Below are 22,756 nucleotides of genomic sequence, written 5' to 3' on the forward strand. Positions count from 1 at the left end.
TACTGCCTAGATACTAGTCGACATGTGTGTCAAACCGGTCGACGTGTGTGAGCTTCAACTTGGACTTTTGACACTGCCTAGATACCAGTCGACATGTGTATCAAACCAGTCGACGTATGCTGCTTGAACTTTGAATTTTAGGCCCTTTTCTTTTGTAGATGGTCAAGAACATGTTTTGACCCTTTGAATTTCATTTGGAACATTTTGTATGAACATTTATAGTAAGATGAACACATTGAAGAGCATTTGCAGCCTCTTGATGCTTTAGGTGACCATATGATGACTTGAAGTTCCTTCCATCCTTTCTATAACAAGACATCCATTTCCTTGCATCTAATACTCAGTTGAACCATTAGTAAAAACACATCATTATTGATTTGTTATCATCAAAATCAATGGATTAGGGTATTTGATCAACAATCTCCCCCTTTTTGATGATGACAAATCAATTATGTGATCTTGAAAAAAATAGGGTTGTATAAAGATACTCCCCCGGTCATTTTACCCATTGAATATATAAATTGACATGCTTTGAAGAAATGAAATTTTAATTATTCGTGACAAAAATTTTAATTTCAATTTTGGAGATGTTATCTCCCCCTGTTTATATGCTTCAAGTAATTTTATATAGCATTAAGACTTAGTGAAGTAAAAGAATAGTCAATTTTTATATAATGCTTTTCATGAAGATCATAAATGACTAATTGTAACTGGCATGCAATATTTCAAGCATTCATCTAAACCAAATATCCATGACTCAACTGAGATCAATTGCATAGATTATCAATAAACCATTTTGCAAATGACATAACACACTATTATAAAGGTCACAGCAAAATATCATAGATTAGCATTAATAAAAAGTCACAGCATAGATTAGCATTTAGCAAAAAGTCACAGAAAATAACATAGTTTTGTCAAGTCAAAATATCCCACAAAATTTCCTAAGTGTAGATCACATTAAAGTATCCTAAGTGCAAAAAGTCTAGGCCCTAGATCACATCTTCTCCCCGTTTGTCACATCAAAAAGAGGGGAAGGTCAAACAACTAGTGAGGTGGCTGATCGAGATTGGTGCATAATTCTTGGAGATCATCATTCATGCTCCTCAGCTCTTCCCGGAGCATCATTACTTCCTCTTGAGTTTGACGAGAAACAGCCAATTGTTTAAGAATTAGCTCGCGAATAGATGGTTCTGTGGATGAGCCAGCCTGTAAGGTGTCAAGAGAAATTTCAGTGTCCGTATTAGCTGCTGGGATTTCATTGACTGGAAGATGTTCATTGTCACTCTGGTTGCCCCCGTGTTCTTCCGCATCTGAGTCTTCAAATTCCCTTTCGGTTTGTGCACCACCTACAATTTTGGGATCAAACCAATTTCCATCATCATCTGTTTTTAATCTCATTCGCAGAAGTGCCGACTTGTCAAAGCGGTGTTGAGATAGCAGCTTCATTTTAGGTTGTCCAACAAATGATATCCCTTTTGCGCGGAAGATCTTAGAGAGAGGCATTGCGTAGTACAGATGGCATTTCTCGCGATTGATACTATCCATCATATGATGGTATATTAAATGAGACACATTAATTCTGTGACCCTTAAGCACACACCAAGTTAAAAGAGTTTCCATATAAGAAACATCGGAATAACCGCTGAACTTGGGAATGATGGAATGAACAATAACTCGATAGATAAGGCGGGCTTTAATGGTAAGATCACTGGATTTTATGACATCAATTTCCTCAGTAGTTTTGTCATGACAAATATCACGAACAGCGGTGAGAGGATCAAAGTCATCACTCTCATACCAAGAATGTGTGTCATAGTGCCGGAGACCACCCTCGGGAAGATTTAGGAGGATTCTTAAATTTTTTTGTGAAGGGAGATTTCAACACCCTAGACATATGACTGAAGAGTGTTTGTTGCATTAATTTTCTTGAGATGGGTGTAGAAAAGGCAAACTAACTTTGGATAAAATGGAATTTCCATTGACACAAAATCAGCCAAGCTTACAGCTTCAAAAAGATCAAAGGTATTTAGATTGTTGTTAATACAATCTGTACTTTTGAAAGTTTTTCCATAAGTGACTTTCTTTTGAAGAAAAATGGTTTCAAATCTTGCCTTGTATTCGGGAGATTGGAAGATCATTAGGTTACGAAAAGGGGGTGGAACAAAGGCACTGGCTTCATAATCATGTAGGGCTTTGGTTCTCTTCTCTCGATTTTGAGTGGAACGGGGTAGGTTTCTCCTAGGACTCATTGGTGTTTATGGTTGGAGTCTGGGAAGGCAAATATAATAGGTTAATATGGAATATATGGAACCAATAATGATTAGAAGGATTGTAACAACTAAACCCTAATTTGAACCAAGAGGAATCGATGTAGGGAGAACACAAAATTTTTAATGAACATATTTATCATGAATTAAGCAGGAATTGAGGATTTATGATTCGAAATGTTAGAGAGAATTAATCTTTGAACCCTAAGTTTAGTTGTATCATCAATGATTATAAGAGATTCTCGATAACAAATGAACATAAAAAATTATGAGACTAGTTGAATCATGAGGAAGATGACTTGGAAGATCTTACCTTGAATGATGCGGGAAGGAAGGAGGTTTGAGAAACCCTAAGTCGCCTTGAGGAGAGAGGAGAACATGACCAAACGAGACTGAGAGAAAGTAAGAAACAAAAAGTGAAAGACAAAAGATATAATACGGGTATGGTTTAAAAATAACCCGGGAAAAAAAAAAAATTTGACCCATCACAGGAACCGGTCGATGTAAACATTCTAGGCGTCGACCGGTTCACTTAATTCGGTTGATGTAAGGTATAGAAACGTCAACCGGTTTAAGCAAGTAAGCTGAACCAAGCCTGTGGTCAGGTTTGAACAACTTCATTTTCACAACCCATTCCTAAGTTCCTTCTGAGTGAACAAAATTGATCTTCTTGAATAGGTTTAGTGAAGATGTCCACTAATTGATTTTCAGTGCTTATATATGTGAGCACAATATCGCCTTTTGACATATGATCCCTTAGAAAATGATATCTAATTTCGATATGCTTTGTTCTTAAATGTTGAATGGGATTTTTTGAAATACATATGGCACTTGTATTATCGCACATAATGGGGATATGATCAAGGAAAGATCCAAAATCTTCAAGTTGTTGCTTAATATAAAGAGTTTGAGCACAACAATTTTCGGCTACAATATATTCAGATTCGGCCATTGATAGAGCCACGGAATTTTGTTTCTTGCAAGACCAAGACACTAGGGATTGTCCAAGAAAGTGACAAGTCCCACTAGTGCTTTTTCTATCAATTTTGCATCCACCAAAATCAGCATCCGAGTAACCAACAAGATCAAATGAGGTGTGCCTAGGATACCAAAGACCCAAATTTATGGTATTGCTCAAGTAATGAAAAATCCACTTAACGACACTTAGGTGAGATTCTTTAGGACAGGATTGAAAGCGGGCACATAAACAAACACTAAACATGATGTCCAGTCTACTTGCGGTCAAATACAAAAGACTACCAATCATACCTCGATACTTTTTAATATCTATATTAACCCCTTTTTCATCTTTATCAAGTTTCAAGGATGAGCTCATAGGAGTATGGGCATGTTTGACTTCCTCCAAGCCAAATTTCTTTAGCAAATCTTTAACATACTTTGATTAGCAAATGAAGATACCATCAAGTGTTTGTTTAATTTGCAATCCTAGAAAGAAAGTAAGTTCACCCATCATGCTCATTTCAAACTCACTTTGCATGCAAGAAGCAAATTTTTCACATAGCATTTCATTGGATGATCCAAAGATAATATCATCAACATAAATTTGAACAATTAATAGACTGCAATCAATAGTTTTAGTAAATAGGGTATTGTCAATTTTTCCTCTAGAAAAACCATTTTCAAGTAAGAAACCACTTAGTCTTTCATACCAAGCTCTTAGAGCTTATTTCAAACCTTACAAGGCTTTTGACAACTTAAAAACGTGGTTTGGACAATCATAACTTTTCAAAACCCGATGGTTGTTAAACGAACACTTCTTCATCAATGAAGCTATTCAAGAAAGCACGTTTTACATCCATTTGATATAATTTACAATTCTTATGGGATGCAAAAGCAAGGAGCATTCGTATAGCTTCAAGTCTAGCAACGGGAGCAAATGTTTCCTCATAATCAATTCCTTCTTCTTGATTATAACCTTGAGCAACAAGTTTTGCCTTATTTCTTACAATTAATCCCAACTCATCCTTTTTGTTTCTAAATACCCACTTTGTGCCAATGATGGTCTTGTTTCTAGGTCTTGGAACCAATTGCCAAACCTCATTTCTTTCAAATTAATTGAGTTCTTCCTGCATTGCCAATAGCCAAGACTCATCATTTTCAGCTTCATGAATGTTTTTCGATTCAAGTTGTGAGACAAAGGCAACATAATTGCATATATTACTCAATTGAGATCTAGTGCTTACTCCTTTGGATGGATCACCAATAATTTGATTGATTGGATTATGAGGTACTTGCTTCCAAGTATTAGGAAGTGTCTCCTTATGAGAGAGGCTTTCTTTTGAATTGACTGTGGAGAGATCATCTCGAGATGAATCATTTAAGTCAAGATTTTTAAGGTTTTTTTCAATTTCAACCACATCCTCATTTTCATCCAAAGAGCATCTAAGAGGGCGTAGTGGTGATTCATCAAATACAACATGTATAGATTCAACAACAACAAGTGTTCTTTTGTTAAATACTCTAAATGCTTTGCTACGAGATGAATACCCCAAGAAAATCCCTTCATCCGATTTAGGTTCAAATTTCCCTAAGATATCTTTATTGTTTAACACAAAGTATTTACACCCAAAAACCTTAAAATAACCAATGTTTGGCTTTCTTTTGTTCCAAAGTTCATAAGGAGTTTTGTTGAGAAGTTTTCTAATAATGACTCTATTTATGACATAGCATGAGGTACTAACGACTTTGGCCCATAGAGTTCTAGGAGATTTGTGTTCATTCAACATAGTCCTAGCCATTTCTTAGAGAGACCTATTTTTCCTTTCAATAACTCCATTTTGTTGAGGAGATCTAGAAGCCGAAAGATTATGATTGTATCCATTATTATTACAAAAACTTTCAACATCTTGGTTTTCAAACTCTCTTCCTCTATCACTCCTAATGGTTTTAATTTTACACTCTTGTTCGTTCTCAACTCTTTTACAAAATTTAGCAAAAATTGAATGAGCCTCATTTTTGTGGGAAAAGAAAAACACCCAAGTGAACCTAGAGTAATCATCAACAATTACAAATGCATAGAGTTTTCCACCAAGACTAGCAATTCTCTCTGGACCGAATAAATCTATGTGAATTAATTCAAGTGGTCTTGTAGTCGTTATGTCCTTTTTCCTTTTAAATGATGATTTGATTTGCTTGCCAATTTGGCATGCGCTACAAGATTTATCTTTCGAAAAATTAGTCTTTGGGAGGCCTTTGACTAACTCATTTTTAGATAATCTTGAGATCAAATCCATGCTAGCATGACCTAACCTTCTATGCCACAGCCAACTATTTTCATTTGAAGATACAAAGCACTTAACATCTTGATCATGTAATTCATACAGAAGCAGAGTATACACATTACCATTTCTAAGAGCATGAAATACTTCGTTATTATCCTTTTTGATGATACATTTATCAGATTTGAATAGCACATCATATCCTTTATCACATAGTTAACTAATACTAAACAAGTTATGTTTTAAGCCTTTAACAAGTAAAACATCATCAATAGATAAGGAAGATGAGATACCAATAGTTCCGATGCCAATGACCTTGCCTTTTGAATTATCACCAAATATAATGCTTCCTCCTTTGTGAGATTTGATAGAGAGAAATTTTGATCGATCTCCCATCATATGTCTTGAACAACCGCTATCAAGGAACCATTTGTCCTTAGATGAATATGGAGACTTCAAGCAAACCTCATCTTCGTCGGCCATGAGACAAAGATTAACCAATTCATTGAATTTATTGTCACTTTCGGATCCATTTGAATCATCATCCTCCCATGTAGCTCGCATGGCTTTGCCTTTCTTTTTCCTTTCCTTTTCATTTTTGTAAGCATAGCAATCGGATTTGAAATGCCCCAGTTTTCCACAATGGAAGCAAGTAGGTGCTTCCCTTTTTCCTTGCTCACTAGATGAACTATTTCTTTTGAAGTTGTTACTCTTTTGGAATTTCTTCATTTGGAGAATCCTTCTCACGCTTTTGGTAATGAGAGCAACTTCTTCTTCTTCTTCATCATTAGAAGCCTTATCAATAGTGACTTCTTTGGTAGTAACTTGAAGAGCTATGTCCTTCTTTTGAGTTTCTTTTTCTTTATCTCTGACATTCATTTCTAGCTCATATGCCATCAATGAACCTATGAGTTCATCTATAGGAAAGGTGTTGAGATCTTTAGCCTATTGGATGGCAATCTTCTTGGCTTCCCAATTTTTAGGCAAAAACCTAAGAATTTTTCTCACATTCTCGAATGATGTATATGACTTTCCAAGAGCCTTCAAAGGATTCACAATGTTAGTAAAGCGAGAATACATTTCACTAATAGTTTCTTTGTTGTTCATGGTAAAGAGTTCATATTTATGGACAAGCATATTCATTTTGGATTCCTTAACATGACTAGTACCTATATAGGTAACTTCAAGTTTATCCCAAATTTCTTTGGCCGTTTTGTAATCCGAAATTCTATTGAATTCATCTTTGCTAAAGGCATAATAGAGATTTGTGATAGCTTTGACATTACATTGTACAAGCCTACGATCATTGAGGGTCGGTTATTGGAATATTTTCAACATTTACTATTTTGGTTGGAACATGGTCTCCTTGTTCAATGGCTTTCCAAACATCTATATCTATACCTCTTAAAAATGCTCTCATTTTGATTTTCCAATAGTTGTAGTCACTTCCTTTAAACCAAGGAGGTCTATTGTTAGATTGACCTTCGTAATGAAACATTGTATTGGCCATGATCGTTCTCTAAGATGATTAAATCTTTTGCTAGAGATTAGACTTTGATACCAATTGTTAGTCACTAATTGACTCTAAAGGGGGGTGAATAGAGTCAATAGCCAATGTTTGGAATTTTAAAAATTTGTTTCCAACTAAATAGAATGCAATACACAATAAAAATATTCAAGTAATATAAGCACAATTAAAGAGGATAGAGATAGAGAATTGCAAATAGTGACTCGGCAATTTAGCGAGGTTCGGAAGCTCCTACTCCTCGGCTCAAGGTCCTCCCTTGAGACTTTCCAAAATCACTAAAGTTCCTCCGTAATGGTGGAGAGCAAACCGTTAATTGAAGCAAGACTTTGCTTCTCTTCCTTGCTTGGAGAACACCTTTCTCCTGAGCTATGCCTTTTGGGTCACACCAACCCTTATAAGATAGTAGAGATATATAGATGAGGATTACAAGATTATTTCTCTCTCTCTTTCTCTAAAAGATATTACAAGAATAACTCTCACACTAGAGTAAGTGGATAAAGTAAATGAAGCTCTAGTCTCTGAACTGATATGAGAGAGAAAAATGAGAAGTAAATGCTCAGATCAGAATTTTAGGCTCTTTGAATGCACTTGAATGATGTTCTTGAGTGTTCTCACTTGTAAGGCCCTTTATTTATACACCAACCTTCTGTATTTATAGATATTTCGAGTTCAATATAGTTGTTAAAGGTAGTTGGGAGCATTAAATGAAGATATAGCCGTTACAAATTTGAATCTGCAGACCTGCGACCAAACCAGTCGACGTGTGGAATAAACTGGTCGACGTATGCTACAAACCAGTCGACATATGCTTCATAAATCAGTTGATGTATGCTTTGAACCAGTCGATATATACTGAGCTCCATTTGGACATTTGCTACTGCCTAGATACCGGTCGACATGTGTGTCAAACCAGTCGACGTGTGTGAGCTTCAACTTAGATTTTTGCCACTGCCTAGATACCGGTCGATGTGTGTATTAAACCAGTCGACGTATGCTGCTTGAACTTTGAATTTTAGGCCCTTTTCTTTTGTAGATGGTCAGGTACATATTTTGACCCTTTGAATTTCATTTGGAACATTTTGTATGAACATTTATAGTGAGATGAACACATTGAAGAGCATTTCTAGCCTCTTGATGCTTTAGGTGACTATATAATGACTTAAAGTTCCTTCCATCCTTTCTATAACAAGATATCGATTTCCTTGCATCTAATACTCAGTTGAACCGTTAGTAAAAACACATCCTTATTGATTTGTTATCATCAACACCAATGGATTAGGGTATTTGATCAACATATACACTGTCCTCAATGTATGAAAACAAGTATATATAAAAGAGAGAGAAACTACCGAGTTCGAGATATGAACTTCAGTGCAACCATTCTTATTCAAAAAGTTAAACTTCTCTCCCGCAAACTTGGACCGTATAATCTGTTCACAAAAACTGGGTACCAAGCGTAAAGTATAGACATATATAAATATATAAATATGAAGTAATATGTCATGCTTTATTCAAAACTAAGAAAGAAATCAAAATTGTGCACATTAAAAAGTGCACCCATAATTGTCATGCCAAACATGGCCCAAATCCTAACATTATTCGAAAAACACAAAGGAAAAATAAGTAGCATAAACTAAATAAACTAAAGAGCAACACAATGCTCAATCCTACATAAAGGTGGAAGACAATGGACCCAAACCAGCACCACCACGGTCGATAATTGATTGCATTATTACCTGCAAAAGTTGTTGTCCCTCTCTTTTCTCCTTACGAAAGTCGGTAAGGGTGCCCTCTATGGTTCTCGACCTGCAGCTGAAGAGCATCAAGCTGGGTGCTGAGAGAGTCATACTCTACTCTAGTAATAACAGGTGGCTGTGGATCGACAGGTGCAGGTTCATCATGCTCAGCCTCCAAAGGAAGATTCACATCACCCCAATAAAAGTCGTCACCAATGCGTAGTTGTCTACCTTTTTTCAATTAAAAGCGGCTCTTCTTCCATTCAGTGAGATTGTACTGATACACATGCTCCAATTTCTCCTGATTTCGGCGCACCTTAAGTCCCTTTTTCTTTAGCATTTTCGTGATCAAATAGGGAAAGGAAAATGCCCATGTCAAAGCATTATCCACTTGTTTCACAATGAGTTCACGATAGAGTTTCAAAATTTGATCCCAAATTAGCTGTGGAATACAAAACCAATACCCTATTTCTACAGCATAGAGGGTAATCAGAAAAACACTCTTTCGTTCCAAATGCCTAGCAACCGGAAAGACATTCTAATTAAGGACAGAGTCCAAAAACCAAATCCGGCACAGAATATAGGACTTGTTAGTGCTTGTTGTGAGACGATGTGTGAAGCTATTGTGACAAATTTCACGCACAATGTCCGGTAAGGTAATTGTGTTCAGACAAAATGCCATAAATAGGCTCATTCTCATCATTCAAAGGAAAAGTCATAAGTCATAGGAATTTCCCAAGCTATGGAAATGTCATTGATGGTGAATGCGAAAGGTGTGCCATCAATTGTTATCCGTATCACATCTGGCTCGGAACAGGAGTGTGACATGTTGGCATAGAATTGTCAGACGATCCGCGGAAGGAAAACACGAGCGCATAACTTAAATAAAGCGGCAGACCACGATTTTTCAACTCTAAAACCGACCTAGCCGTTTTCGGATAGTCTTAAAATTCATTCTCAATTGTGAATTTGGTCTCATATTCAATGGGCCAGTCAGTCCAATCCGGGGTAGGAGTGTCTTCAGAAGACCCCTTGGATGTGCGAGGGTGCTTAGAAGTGGAGGAAGAAGCCATGTGAGTGATTGAAGTTGGTTCAGGACTTTTATCGAACATGTGGTGTGCAAGACTGAAAAGTAAAGAACACTTGTGAAGATTAGATTATTTGAATCCAATAAGCGTGAATCTAGAATTAAAGCACAACAATTCCTCACTTAATGAACTAATCACCCACAAAATCAAGTTCTAATCTCCATGAAATATTCAAGAGTTGAAATATAAAAGAGAAAAGAACTTACCTCAATTTGGAGTTTGAAACCTTGCCCTCTTTGATTAAAAGATGATGATGGAAGAGGATGATTAAAGATGATGAATTGATGAAAAATGGAGATGGAGAGAGTGAAATATGATTTTGAGATGGTATGGGAAGGTAAGGTTAGAAGTTAGGAGGCGTAGGTTGTGAATGAGGAATGAAGGAATGAAGTTTATAAAATCCCGAGCTGGGCTAGGGTTGTCTTCATGGGCTTTTGCGTCCGGACGTGGATTGTAGCGGGGCTCTCGATGAAGGATGTATGAGCGCTGGGTGCTGATGATGATAGAATGGCGTCCGGATGCACATTTTGGCATCTAAATGCGAGAAGTAACAGGAGTTGGCTTCCGGACGCTAATGGTGGCGTTCGGATGCAAGTGCTTCCAGGTGGTGGCGTCCAGACCTAGTGCTTCCAGGTGGTGGCGTCCAGACGCAATATTTGGCATCTAGACACAGGGTCTTCAGTAATTGGCATCTGGACGTAAGAAATGGCGTTCGGACACGAGATGCTTTAGTTGCTCTACTGAATTGTTGATCAAAGACGCCCAAAAATGTTACCAAACCTTTGTATAACTATAGAAACCCACTATGGCCACTTAAATGGACATGTAAATGATTCCTGAATAATGCGAAGTGGAAATTCTATTTAGCCATTTGTAGAGAATTTTGGTTCATGGTAACAAGTATATAAGGAAGCTTAGAATGGAAAGAATTTGCTTCTTTGAAGTGCTAAATTTAATGTCGATAGCTAGACGATATAGGAATCTTTATAGTCCTCGTAAATTAGATTCGTTAAAGCCGCTGATCATTAACTTTAAAAAGATTCCCACTCTTTGGGTCTTGCTACTCAACCAGACCATAGGAGAAGACAGAAGTGATTAGAAAAGGTCCTTCCTAGCGTGAACGAAGCTTTCCTGGGAAGAGTTGCAATCGGGAATTGAAAAGCTAGACCTTTTGACCTAAAATAAAAAAATTATTCATGATATGTTTGTCACGGAATTTTTTAGTCCTTGCTTTATAAATTTTGGCATTTTTATAAGCCTCATTCTGGATTTCTTCTAGCTCATTGAGCTGTAATTTTCTATTAGAGCCGGCCTGATCAAGATTGAAATTGAACCTTTCTATGGCCCAAAAGGCACGATGCTCTAATTCAACCGGAAGATGACATGCCTTACCGTAAACAAGCCGGTATGGTAACATGCCAATTAGCATCTTAAACACAGTTCAGTAGGCCCAAAATGCATCGGTCAGTCGTAAAGACCAATCTTTGCAGTTCGGTCGAACCGTCTTTTCAAGAATATGTTTGATTTCCCAATTTAAGACTTCCACTTGACCACTCGATCGATGATGGTAAAGCATGGCAACCTTGTGAGTAACAGAGTACTTAATTAGAATATATCAAAGATAATGATTGCAGAAATAAGACCCTCCATCACTTAAGAGTGCTCTAAGTGTACCAAATAGACTGAATATGTTCATTTGAATGAACTGGACCACTTTAGTGTGGTCATTGGTTATGGTTGCCTCAACCTCTATCCATTTAGATACATAGTCCACCACTAGGAAAATGTAAACATAGCCATATGAAGATAGAAATGGTCCCATAAAATCTATTCCCCATACATCAAAGATTTCAATAATTAGAATGGAGTTCATTGACATCATATCCCTTTTAAACATGGCCCCAAGCTTTTGACATCGCGTACAAGACTTATAAAAGTTATAAGCATCCCTCAATAATGAGGGCAATTAAAATCCACTTTGAAAGACTTTATATGAAGTCTTTTTAGCACTGAAGTGTCCTCCACATTTAATAGTGTGGTAGAATTTCAAGATATTTTGGACTTCAGATTCAGGAATGCATCTCTGGATAATTTGATCCGAGCAATACTTGAACAATTCCGGGCCTTCCCAAAAGAAATTTTTTATTTGAGCGAAGAACCGGTCTTTCTCTTGCTTAGACCATTTTGATGGAATTTTTTCAACCGCAAGATAGTTGACAATGTCAACAAACTAAGGAGGCAACACATGAGAAATCTGAAGCAATTGCTTATCTGGAAAGGAATCATGAACTGGAGCAAAATCAGAAGTGTTCTCAATAAGACGCCTAGAGAGGTGGTCTACAACCACATTGTCAGTTCCTTTCTTATCTTTAATCTCAATGTGGAACTCTTAGAGTAAGAGTATCCAACGAATGAGTCATGGTTTGGTCTCTTTCTTTACAAGTAGATGTTTTAATGCGACATGATCCGTGAAAACAACGACCTTGGGTCCAAGAAGATATGAATGGAATTTATCCAAGGCATAGACAACTGCTAGCAACTCTTTCTCAGTTGTTGTATAATTTATTTGAGCATCTGAGAAAGTCTTGCTAGCGTAGTAAACAGCATGAAGAGTTTTATCCACACGTTGGCCCAAAACAGCACCTAATGCATAATCAGATGCACTGCACATGATCTTAAAGGGAAGAGACCAATTAGGTGGTTTCATGATTGGGGCAGAAGAGAGTAGTGAACAGAACTTCTTAAAAGCTTCCAAACATGCTTCATCAAAGTTAAAATTAGTGTCCTTTTCAAGAAGGTGGCATAAAGGCCAAGATATCTTGCTGAAATCCTTGATGAAGCTACGATAAAAGCTAACATAGCCAAGAAAAGATCGAATTTGTCTCACTAAAGAAGGAGACGTGCTAGAAATTAATGGAAGAGGTTCCTTTGGCACTTTCCGAGAAGGAAAGTCTGAGATTTCATTGGCTTCAAGTAAAGAGTTGACTTCACGAATGGATTAATCAATATCAAAATTTTCGAAGTTAAAATGAGCCAAGCAAGTTTCAAGAGGATCTTGACTTAAAATAAATGGGAAAGATTCTTTAACCATTTCATCAATGATGTCAAAAGAGAAACACTCATATTCCCCTTGAGGATGTTGAGAAGCACTAAAGATGTTAAGCTTCACCTTCATATTTCCAAAAGAAATATCCATCACCCCAGTTCGGCAATTAATTGAAGCATTAGCCATAGTTAAGAAAGGCCAACCAAGGATCACAGGAATATGTTTTATTGGATTATGGATTGGTTCAGTATCTAGAACCACAAAGTCTGCCGAAAAGTAAAAATTATCCACCTTGATGAGTACATCTTCAATGATACCACGAGGTTATTTTACAAATCTATCCGCAAGTTGCAAGACAACCGAAGTGGATTTGAGTTCTCCTAAGCCAAGTTGCAAGTATACTAAGTAAAGAATTAGATTTACACTTGATCCTAAGTCAAGGAGGGCCTTTTCTATCTCATTATCTCCAATGACACACGAGATTATTGAGGCACCCGAATCCTTAAACTTTGGAGGTGTATTATGCTGAATGATAGCACTTGATTGCTCAGTTAACCTTACCTTTTTAGGAATATTGCTCTTAGAAGTGCGTTTTTTAGTACACAAATCTTTAAGAAATTTTGCATAAGGTGGAATTTTGCTTAATGGCATCAAGGAGAGGAATATTGATCTTTACTTGCTTAAAGACTTCAAACATTTCCTAAATTTTATCATCCTTTTTTCCCAAAATGTGTGGACTCTATGAGGCATTGAGGAAAAGGAGCCTTAGGCTCATAAGATGTCTTAACATTTTGGATTGGCGAATTTGGAATTTCTGGACTATCTTTCAGATTCTTGGATGAAGAAGTTGAATCCTTAGGAACAAGAGTTTCAATTTTTTCATCAACCTTATTGTCCATAATTCTTTCACTCCGAAGTGTGGTGATTGCTTGAACTTGCCCAATATTTGATCCACTCAGAGGAGTAATCTCATCAATCATATATTGCCCCTTCGAGTTCACCACAGGTTGAGCTGGAAGTTTTCCTGTATCCTTCTTATGAAGCTGATTTATTGAATTAGCCATTTGTCCCAATTGGGTTTCAATATTGGCTATTGATTGGGAATGAGTATTAACCAATTGCACAGTTGATTGCATACCACTAAGAGTAGCCATTATCTGCTTATTGGAGATTATTAGCTCATCTAATTGAGACTGTTGAGAAATAACAAGATATTGATTGGAAAAATTTGCATTATATGAAGGAGGACATTAGCTTGAAGAAGCTTGAGATGGCCAGTTCATAGATTGAGAATTAGATTGATTTGATTGCCCAGGACCTTGAAATGATGAATTTTGTGGGGCTTGTTGCCTCTACGAGAAATTTGGATGATCTCTCAAACCTGGATTGTATGTATTGGAATAAGGATTATTTCCTTGGCTAGAGAACATGGCATTGGCCTGTTCTAGCATACCTTCAGAAAATTGCTCTGGTATTGGGCAATCTTTTACATTATGAAAAGTGCTTGTGCAATGTGCATACATAACACTTGATGAAGAATTCTGAGAAGATGAGAAATATGGTGCCACTAGCTAAAAAACTTTGTGGGCTATAGCATCCACTTGAAAAGATTCTTCCTTAAGAGTCCGCGGTTGACACGGATTTGAGGGTTTCACCACATTAGATGTAGAAGTTCTATGAGAACTATGTTGTATAGAATTTTCGCTTATGTTCTCAAGTAGAGTCCATGCATCATCTGGATTTTTGGACATGAACATACCCCAACACGAAGAATCGATTAATTGTCTATGTGGTTCTGTTAAACCATTATAGAAAATTTGCACCAATTGCCACCTTGGAATTTGGTGGTGCAGACACTTCCTCAGAAAATCTTGAAGTCTCTCTTACGTCTCATAGAATATTTCCCCATCAATTTGGGAGAAGCTAAGAATGAATCAACGCATTTGATTGGTCTTACTCACAGGATAGTTTTTTTTAAGAAATTCTTGTTGCAATTGGACTCATGAAGTAATGGAATTTGTGTAATGACCCGGTTATTTTCCTTCCTTTCTTTTTCGGTAATTTCTTTGTTCGTCTTTTTCCATATTTCGTCTTTTTCTAGTTTATCATTTTTCCTTGCATAACCTCACTTTTTGTGCTCTAGTTTGATTCTGACTTTGCATACATCCATGACATTTAATTTCCATGATATCTACATTTTTACTTTTATAGAAAAGCATGCTAAATGTTTATTTTTCTTGTAAAAGACATGGATGCATAACTTTTGGTAATTTTCTTAAACTTTTGGGGTTTTAGTGTAATTATGCAAAGTAATTATTTTTTGTCTTAGGGACCATTTTATAATTTAATTTAGAAGATATTTTTAAAAAGGACCTTTTTGCAATTTCTGGAAAGTGTGACAAGTGTCACACTCTCATAGTGCCACTTGTTGGCATTGGGGTGGAGTAACTTGGAAGCTTAATTCCTTGACACATGGAGGGTGGAGATTCACCTATTTGTTGGCCTAGGATAGGAGCACTTGTTGTCATGGATGGTTGACAAGTGCAGGCTTGATTTCAAATCTTGAAAGTTTGCTTAGATTCATGACAAGTGTAGGACTCACCTTTAGTCTTGCAAGTGTGTATATGAGAGGTAATGCAAGAGCACCTAGTGAGTGGAGAATCTCACCACATTTAAATTAGGGTTTTCATTACATTTTATTCATTCATCTCTTTCCTCTCAAGAACCTTAACCTAGCCACCATTGAAGACTAAGCTTGGTTTAAAGCTTTAAACTTCATTTTGGCCTCTTTCCACTCACCTTAGACCTATAAGCTTGGAATACTTTATCTTCCTCTCACTCTCCTCTACAAAACCCTAGTTTGATCTTCCATTTTAAGCTTAGTTGCCTTGCATTATAGAGATTCAATTCTCTATTGAGGTAGGGGGTGTTCTAGTTTATTATCTAAGTAAATTAATTGCTTTTTTAGTGATATTAAGTTGTATGCATGTCTTGTATTGAAATGAGAAATAAATGATTAATTGTAGCTTGTATGTAACTTATTTTTGACTTAATATATGGCATGGCCATGACTTGATCCTTGTTATGTATTAATTTGCTATAATTTAAATGAGCTTTTAAATCTAGTGGATTAATTAATTTAAGTTGATTTAAATTCTAATTATTTGTACCATGCTTGTATCCCAATTTAGACTTGATATATAGCGGGCCATGAGTTACTCTTTGTTATATATTAAATTGGAATCATTTGGACAACTCTTGAAATCTAGAGAAATTATCTAGTCGATCTATTTAATTTCTAACATATTGATCTAATGATTTAGTCATGTAATTCATGGAACTTATTGCGTTTTATCACATATTATGACTTGTTGCTCTACTTATTGATTTTAGAAACTTGGGATATCATCAAGAACTTGACATAGCTAGGAATTGGTTCTAGTACGGGGAGATAAAAAGCTCCCTACACTATAGTGCGCACTAGGGGAAGGTACCCATGGGTTAATAGCCCTAAAGTGATCTCAAGAGTACGGTTTTAGTCCGAGCGATATCCAAGTATCCACTTTAGTTTGATTTCACTCTTTAATTTTCAAACTGGATAACCTTGTGATATTGTATCTCATTGTGCTATGTTGAAAGTTCCAATGTCATTTTAATAGCATGGACTAAATTTTATTGAATTGTAAACATTGTAATAAATTAAACTTATGCATGCTCATTCCCTACGAGTAAACTTGTTTGCTCATCCCAAAGTTATCGGGTGTTTTTCAGGAAAATAAGCTTTATTGTGGGATGCACAACACTCTTAGACTTACTAGATTTCTTAGAGTATTTTTGGTGACATTGAATATGCACTTGTTAGCATTTCATAATCCTTTTTGGTGTATTGTATAAAAACTTGTATTTATTGTTCAAGCCATATAATGTGCACTTAAGTGCACCTTTTGTTACTTTTTAGATGTGTATGTAATGAGGCCAAGGGCCAAAGACACTCATATGCCATGTATGCTATTTTATTTTCATAGTTTGTTTATGGAATACATGGGATTTCATGCATATTGGAGGGTCATATTTTGCATATGACATACCATGAGGCCGTAGGCCATTCTAGCGCATCTAATTCATCATTTTACACATGCGACCATGATTGCATCTCATGGAATATATGAATTTCAAATTTCAAACTATTTTTCGATGAATTATGAAAATTTAAGCAAAATTCATGCATTGGAGTTTCATTTAAAGCTTCACTTTGATTTACCATGTAATGGTTGTTCATTTAAGGTTTAAAGATATTTTGAAACTTGTTCAGATCAAATGGGAAGCATGCATAGCCTTAGAAATAGACCAAGCACCTTCCTAATTCCTTATAGCAGCTTTTTCTGCTGTAGCAAGGTGCATCGGTCGACTAATAACAGAAATCAGCTAGCTAACACATATCGAGTTTGCATTCTAGTAACCTTTTTAGGATTTTTGGCATTTCAGCTGGTTGATCATTAGGGTTTAGCTGGCTGATAGTTGGTGTTCAGCCAGCTAATGATGAGGGTTCAGCCGGTTGATCCTCCCTGGAACCTTCTTCTTTTGATTTTTCTTGGATAGCGTTGTTACAGCAAATTCAGAGAGCCATAACTCCTTCATTCCTAATCCAAATCAGGTCATTCTTGAGTCTAAACTCAAGAGGTTGAAGTTAGATTTTCAATGGTACTAACCATACATTAAAACTCCAACCATAGTGAGTGTTATTGCAGTTTTAGTGAGATAGGGTCGTGGTAACTCCAAAACGAAGGAGGCCATTTGGTTCTAAATTCGTATCTTTTCCGTCCGGACTCCGAATCAGGTGATTCTTGAGTCTAAATTCATTAATTTTTCATTTTCTTTCTAATTGTGTGTTTGGTTGAACCGACTTCCATTTTGGAAAAGACCATTTTGCCCCTAGGCTCATTATTGTCCATTTTTGAAATGTCATTTCCGCAATTATCTTCTTTGGGTTCCGTAACCTCATTGAGGGTCACATTGGTGTCTTATAGACATGTAGTATATCTAGAGGCCATTGTTTTACCCCTTGCATCTGCATTCTGATTCATTGTTGGATTTACGTTCGGATCACTGCTGACGCACCGGGTTGAATAAAAACTCGGGTCGTTACAAGTGGTATCAGAGCTCTTAGGTTCAAAAACCTTAAGACGACGGGTTTCAGGTGCATATCATGCTTTTGTTGATTTACCTTGATGTATTCACTGCTTTTTGATAACATGTTTATGTGCCTTTTTATAACATACTCGATATGATGACATGTCTTCTATACTTATATGCTTATGTGTTTAAAAAGTATCCTTGTTTGACATGTATGCTTATTTGCTTATGTACTTAGCCCTTTAAACAACTCTCTTTGATTGCTTTAGCATGACCGTATGTTACATACCTTATCTTGCTCTATGTTTCATGCATTCATAGTGTGAGTTGCATTCGGCCATGATAGCTTATGTTATTGTTGACCTCTTTTCTTGCGTACATTTAGCATCACGGTTGTCACACGTGGAGAGTCTTCACATCAGGGCATTGAGGAGTAGGTGGATGACACTGAGTTTACGAGGGGTCCGGGAAGGCCTAGGATTCCAGTTCGTGGCATGGGTCCTAATCCACCACGAACTTTGACTTATGAGGAGCAGATTGCACAGGGAGTGGCTCTGGGAATGTCAGAGTCCATTCAACAAATGTTTCGTCAACATATCGCAGGGACGCAGATTCTGGTACTGGCACCAGCACAGGCACCAGTTGCTAATGAGGCATTGGACTACTTCATGAAGTTACAACGGGTTAAGATTAACCAATTTGCAGGGAGTATGGATCCGCTTACTTCAGAAGCATGGTTTGATCTCATAGTACGTAAGCTTAATAGCATGGTAGTACCTACAATCTGATTGAGGATCTCCTTGACTGCCTCTATATTCATTGGAGATGCCGATATCTGGTGGAGGTCTATGACCAATATCCATGATGTGGAGGTGATGACTTGGGACGAGTTCAGGACATTGTTCTTCGACCGCTTCTTTCTGAGGGCTATGGGGCAGGATATGAGAGTGCAGTTCACAGGTCTCTATCAGGACATGATGAGTGTCATTGAGTAAGAGACACGTTTCACTTCTCTTTCCTGCTATGCACCAGAAATGGTAGCTACCGATGAACTCAGGGCAAAAAAATTTCAGGATGGGTTGCACCTTGATATTAGGCCACGAATTTCAGTATTGGACTTGAGGACCTATGGAAAGGTGGTCCAGAGGGCTATGATGGTTAAGGCAGAGGACCGAGACCAGCACAGGATCAAGGGTTCATATAAGCAGCCACGTGGAGAGGCTCCATTAGTATCCGTTGGGGGTCAATGGATGAAGGCTATGGCCGAGGATAGTTCACACACTCAAGGACAGTTACAGTAGGCTCAATCTGCATCTACAATCCCAGTATCTTTGGGGTCAGCCCGAGGAGTGATTTATCACCATTGTCAGTAGCCAGGGCATATCAAGCCTTGCTGCCTACAGCTTCAGCCACAGACCAGTCAATCATAGGCTAGTAAGCCTACAGCTTCAATGAAGGGGTTTCAGGGGACTTGCAACTACTGCAAGCAGCCTAGTTATATGAGGAAGGATTGCCCTCATCCACCGAGTAGGGCACAGAGTGACGCAGATTCACAGGCCACACCGGCACAGTCAGCAATTGTGTAATCAGGTTTCAGGGTGCCTCAAGCACCACAGCCAATTGCACCAATTAGTTCATATCCGGGTAAAGGTTCTATGCCTACTGCTTTCGGACATCAGTCGGGCCACCAGGGCAGTTCTCAGTAGTCAGGTGCTCAAGGATGAGCTTACACATTACCACAGGCCGATACCTCTACAGGGACGTCTACAATTTGAGGTATCTTTCCAGTTTTTAGTTCTTAGGCTAGAGTTCTTGTTGACACGGGTGCATCACATTCATTCATATCTACTTCATTTGCACATTCTTTGGGTCTAGAGGTCATGCAGCGGGATAGTTTCCTTTGTGTTGACACACCAGTTAGGGGTCCAGTGTCCTTAGAACGTGTTTATCAGGGTTATGCTATTAAGATAGCTGGGCGGACTTTAGAGTTCAATTTCGTCATTTTTTATATGACAGGCTTCGACGTCATTCTCGGGATGAACTGGTTATCTTTCTTTCATGCCATGATTGATTGCTTCTGCGGGCAAGTGTCTATTTGCACTCCTGTGGGAGATTGTTTTCACTTCGTGGGAGATCAGAGCGATTCCCACTTGGCGATGATTTTCAGCATCGGTGACTGAAGTCGCCACAGGTCTTACTTGGCTAGCCTGTTAGCCAACGAGGACAGCAGTTTGGGTCATGTTTATCCAGCAGTTGTTGTGGAGTTTCTAGATATTTTTCCAGAGGAGTAGACGAAACTTCTTCCTCTTCGGGAAGTTGTCTTTGCCATTGACGTCATTCCTGGTACTGCACCAATCTTTATGGCACCGTACCGTATGGCACCGGCAGAATTGGATGAGCTGAAAGCTCAGTTGGATGATTTGAAAGTTAAGGGCTTTATTCATCCTAGTGCTTCACCCTGGGGAGCACCGGTTCTTTTTGCTAAGAAGAATGATGGGTCTTTAAGACTTTGCATCGATTATCGCAAGCTGAATCACATTACGATCAAGAACAGGTATCCTTTGCCTATGATTGATGACTTGTTTGATCAATTGAAAGGAGCCACTGGTTTTTCAAAGATTGATCTGAGATCGGGTTACTATTAGTTGAGGGTTAAAGATGAGGATATATCCAAGACCGCTTTCCACACACGATATGGCCATTATGAGTTTCTAGTGATGCTATTTGGTTTAACCAATGCTCCAGCAGCTTTTATGGACTTGATGAACCGTGTATTCAGTGACCATCTTGATTAGTTCATTGTTGCTTTTGTTGATGACACTTTCATATACTCAGCTTCAGTGGAGGAGCATGAGTATCATTTGAGGACAGTGTTGTAGATCCTTAGGGATAATCAATTGTACGCCAAGTTCGAGAAACATGAATTTTAGCTAACAGAAGTGAAGTTCCTTGGACATATTGTGTCAAGGGGCGGTGTTGTAGTGGATCCGTCGAAGATTAAATCAGTGATGGATTGGGAGTGTCTAAAGACAATGTTTGAGATTCGGAGTTTTCTTAGCCTAACTGGCTATTACTGGAGATCTGTTCGGGATTTCTCTCGTTTAGCGGCATCTATGACTCGACTTACCCGCAGGGGGGTCAAGTTCGTATGGAATGAGGCATGTGAGGTTGCTTTTCAGGAGTTAAAGGTCAGGTTGACATCGGCTCTGGTTTTAATCATTCCTGAATGTGGTTTGGGTTATGTGATCTTCTGTGATGCTTCGTGGGAAGGTTTAGGTTGCATCTTGATAGAGACAGATCGGGTGGTTACTTATGGGTCACGACAGTTGAAGACTCATGAGTTGAACTATCCGACACATGATTTGGAGTTGGCAGCAGTTATCTTTGCCCTGAAAAGGTGGAGACACTATTTGTATGGGGAAAAGTTTGAGGTTTTTTCCAACCACAAGAGTCTCAAGTATCTATTCTTTCAGAATGATTTAAACTTGAGACAGCGCAGATGGGCTGAGTTCATGGAGGACTATGACTTTGAGTTACAGTACCATCTGGGTAAGGCCAATGTGGTGGCCGATGCATTGAGTAGGAAGTCATGGGGGACTCTTGCTAGCATTTTCGTTCACATATGAAAGATGCTAAAAGAGCTTGCAGATCTTGGTTTACAGTCTTATAAGGATGTTTCACCAGCTATTTTGTTTAGCCTTGTGGCTCAACCGGCTCTTATTAGCAGAGGTATTAAAGCATAGTTGGAGGATGGGGAGATGAAGGCCATCTATGTTTGAATTTTAGGCAGCGAGAATATAGAGGGTTGGACCTTACATTCAGATGGTGGTCTCAGGTACAAGGGGATGATGTTTATTCCTTTATCTTGTCATGAGGACGTTCTTTGAGATTTTCACCACTCTCGATTCGCAGGTCATCCTGGTGGTACGAAAATTTATCATAATCTGCGGCGACAGTTTTGGTGGCAGGGCATGAAACGGGATGTTTCATAGTTTGTGGCTCGATACCTTACTTATCAACAAGTGAAGACAAAGCATCAGTGACTGGAAGGATTGTTGCAACCATTACCAGTAGCTGAGTGGAAATGGGAGCACATCACTATGGATTTTGTAATGGGACTTCCAATGTCTCAGGCAGGGAATGATGCCATTTGGGTCATAGTTGACAGGTTGACTAAGACGGCTCACTCCTTGCCCATGGCAGTGACAGACAGTGCAGAGAGATTGAGTGGATTGTATGTGAGGTAGATTGTCAAGCTTCATGGGGTTCCTGTATCCATTGTTTCGAATAGGGATCCGCGGTTCATGTCTCATTTTTGGCAAAGTTTTCAAGAGGCTCTTGATACGGGGCTTCATTTTAGCATGGCATTCCATCCTCAGACGGATGGTCAGTCGGAATGCACCATCTAGATATTAGAGGATATGTTATGGGCTTGTATCTTAGATTTCGGTGGTAGTTGGGAGCACTACTTGCCTTTGGTTAAGTTTGCCTACAATAACAGTTACCAGACCAGTATTGGCATGGTACCTTTTGAGGTGTTATATGGTAGGCCATGTAGATCTCCAGTTTGTTGGACTGAGGTCGATGATACCCTTGCCTTGGATCCTGACATTGTCATTGAGACTATAGAGAAAATCAAGTTGATTCAGCAGCGGTTAGTTATTACATAGAGCAGACAGCAGAGTTACGCTGACAGGAAGAGACGACCATTATCTT

The 22,756-nt window shown here is 38.1% G+C and overlaps 1 pseudogene; it reads right to left on the reverse strand.

Moving 5' to 3' along the window:
• LOC132301770 (uncharacterized) overlaps window positions 1–22,756 on the reverse strand; it is a 214,380-nt pseudogene that overhangs the window by 110,288 nt on the left and 81,336 nt on the right.

This window comes from Cornus florida, unplaced genomic scaffold, assembly GCF_030987335.1.
Source record: "Cornus florida cultivar Cherokee Brave unplaced genomic scaffold, ASM3098733v1 CherokeeBrave_3.0.0_Hap2_Chr03, whole genome shotgun sequence".
NCBI classification, from domain to species: Eukaryota; Viridiplantae; Streptophyta; class Magnoliopsida; order Cornales; family Cornaceae; genus Cornus; species Cornus florida.